Below are 4,061 nucleotides of genomic sequence, written 5' to 3' on the forward strand. Positions count from 1 at the left end.
GTTTTTTTGTTGCTGCTAAAATTCCAACATTTTTTAGTAATGACATTAAAAATAAACTATCATGACTCAAAAAATCATTAACATTCTAATAGTTTTCAACAATATGTTGAAGGTAAAATATCATGACTCGAAAAAAACCTAAAAATTCCAACAATTTTCAACCATGATGTTAAAGATAAATATCATTACTCTAAAAAACGTTATAATTTTGGTATTTTTCAACGATGGCATGAAAGAATAAATATCATGACTCCAACAAAAATTAAAATTTCAACATTTTTCATCCATGGAAGGAAAAACAAATATCATGACTACAACAAACTTTAGATTTTCAACATATTTCGAGATCAATTATCATAACTAAATTGAAAGTTAAAAATAAATACCTAAATCAAAAAGTCATTATATCAAATGCTAAAAATATAGTTCTTTTAAAATCTTAGCCTAAGACAACTTGACACATTGCAACAAAACCTTAAAAATCAACCATCAAATTGACATATAATGGGGGCATGCTTGACCCATTCCAATTGAAATGTAAAATCAACTGTCAAATTCATACATAGTGGAAACAAACTTGATTAATTGTAACAAAAAATAAAAAATAAACTATCAAATTGACACATATTGGGATCATGTTGCTAGTTGAACATCAACACAACCTTTACAACAAAAAATAAATCAATCAATCAATAAAACTAAAAACAAAACAATGTTAGCCTCTCTCATAAAAACAATAATAAATCCAAAAATAAATAAATAAATTAAATATTCCAAGTTAGGAATTTGTGCCTAACTCTTGGGTTGTTCCTCTAAGATAGGAGTTAGTTTAGGTAACTCCTATATTGGTGTGTGTCTGGTGAGAAATTATCTCAACCAAATGAGAAATTATCTCAACCAAAAGTGTCTAAGATAGCACGCACTATCTGGAGAACACTGTCTCTCATTTATTTATTTGTAACACTATATTCAATTATTTTAATGTATGAAAGTGAGAGAGAAGCATGAGGCTTCAGCCTTTTTCCGCCAATATTTTGTGTCTAGTTTTTATGTGTGATTTATATATTTGTCTGAGTTAATCTCATTTTTCAATATGTGGTATCAGAGCTAAGGGTCTTGAGACTAAAGAAATTACTAGGTTGTGTTTAATTAATGAGTCGATCTCTATGGTGAAGTGCTTGGCTGTAAGAAGAATCATGGGTCCAAATTGACGCTGGAGGATGATTAAAGAGCATTGCATAGATGTTGCATAGAGCAAGAGCGATGTCTGCTGTAAGAATCATTTTTTGGGTAGCCAAGACTGCGACCTGCGGGAACACCACCAACTGTGGAGCTAAATTGAGCCAAATATGACTTTTGATTTTGATCTCAGATGGATGCCATAATGCGATCTGCAAATTTTTTATCGGTGTGTGTGAAGTCTGCAAGACTCTGCTACCTGGGTGAGTAATAACTTGTGAACTAGCGACGATGGCAGTGGCGTGGCGGTGTTTTTCATCGCTTCTTTCTGCTTTGATTTAGTGCTCGCAGAAACTGGTATGGCATGCTGCAATTTTTTGCTGCAATTTGAATTTTCCCGTCAGTTTGGATCTGGGTTTGGAGGCACTGCATTCTTTTCGTCTGCGGGTTTTTCTTTTGATGGATCGGTAGTGCACCACCAGGGCCCCCCTTTATCACATGATTTGGAAGTTGTTATGTTACTAGCATTTTTCTCATATCCTTCCGAGATTGCATATTTTTCTGACTTTGCCGGCGATCGCCAAAATGTCACCATAAGGTTCCTGATGATGAATTGATGACACAGTTGATACTGCAGCATGCAAGTAATTTGGAACAACGTTTTCAAGATAATAAATCTGCACGTCCTGTGCCCTGCCTTCCACTGATATTATTGTCGGTTCTCTACTTGGTAATGATTCTTCAGCATTTGTTTGATGTTGCTTTTTACCACTTTGGATTTACTCTGAAAAGTACTGAAGATGGATGAATAAAAACTTCTTGACCACCTCTAATAGTTCGATATTTTCCTGCTTCACTTGAGATCTCTAATCGGCATGCATGTATAAAGAATCCTGAAGTAACCGCCTTCCTGATTACCTGTGTGTTTCTTCCACATGAATTTATCTTTACACATAGCCTGTGAATCAATTTCCTGAGTTGATTTTCTGATTTCTACGACCTTTTTCATAGCTCAATTGTTTATTAAGTTTTTGTGGCACCATTGAGAAGACTAATTGGACTGTAAAAATCCCTCATATACATTGAGATGCGTTATATGGTCTCCCTCTGCAGCAGCAAAGCGGTCCTTCACTTTATCCAATGCCTTTTCAATTCCCTTGCTAGACTGAACTGATAAAACTGCTGCAATAATAAGAACTTCCTCACAACAGCCCATTGAGCTTGATGAGAGCAGCATCTTTGAAATCATAGGCTCCAGAGAACTTCAACAACTTGAAACCCAGTTGGAGATGTCAACTTGCCGTCTTCATCTAAGACACCTATTGCATAAAGAACCTCCAGTGCCCTCCTCAAATGATTCGAGCTTTCTCCTGCACGTAGATCAAATCGCCAAAGTCAACTTTTTTAAAGCACTCTTAGTGGAGTAATATTTTAAAGGTTTTGTGTGGGAAAAAGTACATTTCCAAAAACGTGAATTCAAGTGATTCATAAAGTTTTAATAATTATTTTAATGGGAATTATGTAAAGGCATTTTTAAAGAGTGTTTATAAAGTCCTTATGGAATTTTAAGGAGACATAAGGAGTATTTCTAATTCTTTATGTAATGGAGTGATAAGTTTTGGAGAGATAAGGTGAAAGTATTTTGAAATCTTTGGAGTGATAAATTTTTTTAATGGAAGGCTCATTGATGTAGGAGGTTGTGTCAGGTTTTTGAACACATTTTCTTCAAAATTTGTGAGTGTCAAATTCTCATTGTTTGAGAAAGATTTCATGGCAATGTTGTAAAAGATGAACGGTTGATGATCTCAATACTCAATAAAGACATATTATTTGTGGTGATTGTGTCAAGGATCCGCTCGAAATTGAATAAGGGGATCTTAGGTACACCATGTGTATTTGTGATGGGAGTGTTTTTATGGCTTCATGTTGTTGCTTTTGATTTGTGTCTAGTTTTGACACATAAATGATCTCATTTAGCACACATAAAGTTCAATGCAAGCAAGCACAACACTTGTAACAAAATAGCTGCAAGGAAGGATAATTAAGCTCAACACATGCATTTGCGTCACTACAACAAATAATCAAAGTTTTCAACATCGGTATTCTACCTCAACAATCAAATTCACTCAATACAATCAAGTTCATGAATCTGCAGACTCCAACATTTCAAAGCAAAGTCTACATCACTACATTCAGGTTAATGAATCTGTAAACTTCAACGTTTCAAAGCACAGTCTACATCAACATTATTGAACTTGTAATCAAACTCAAATTACATTGAATTGTTAGGGTGCATTCTCAGTTGAAACCGACACCCAAGCCTTGAATTGAGTCAAATTGAATTCATTGTAGTGAGTCATTAAAATCATTGTAAGCTTTTTTGGGTGCATTTTCGACAGTGTTCGACACCCTTCCTTTAAGCAAAATCAAGTGAATGCACTCCTTTTAACTCTAAAGAAAACAAGCAACAAGTTTACATCTCTTGCAGGCGAGCGTGAGTATTCATTCAAGCAATTTGCATCAAAATAGTACAAAAGTTCAAACCTTCAAGCGAGCCAGAGTGAAGTTCATTACAATAACCAACAAAGCAACCAAGCAAGTTCCACTCTAACACCATTCAAGCAAGTTGAGATCGACATCAAGTGAGCGTGGCTATTCATTCAAGTGAGCGTGAAGTCATCAAGTAAGGCAAGTGAGTGTTCACACAAACGCGATCGTCATCAAGCGAGCATGAATTCCAGAGTTTAAGAAAGAAATTTCTACATCTCTAGCAAGTGTTCTCAGCAAGTGCAATAAGCAACAAATCAAGCGAGCGTGCCATTCAAGTCCCATAGCAAGCGAGCCTGTCATTCAAATAACAAAATCAAGTGGAACAGTTCAAA

Source organism: Pinus tabuliformis, chromosome 7 (assembly GCF_031772625.1).
Source record: "Pinus tabuliformis cultivar Carrire ecotype Pingquan chromosome 7, CPIR1, whole genome shotgun sequence".
NCBI classification, from domain to species: Eukaryota; Viridiplantae; Streptophyta; class Pinopsida; order Pinales; family Pinaceae; genus Pinus; species Pinus tabuliformis.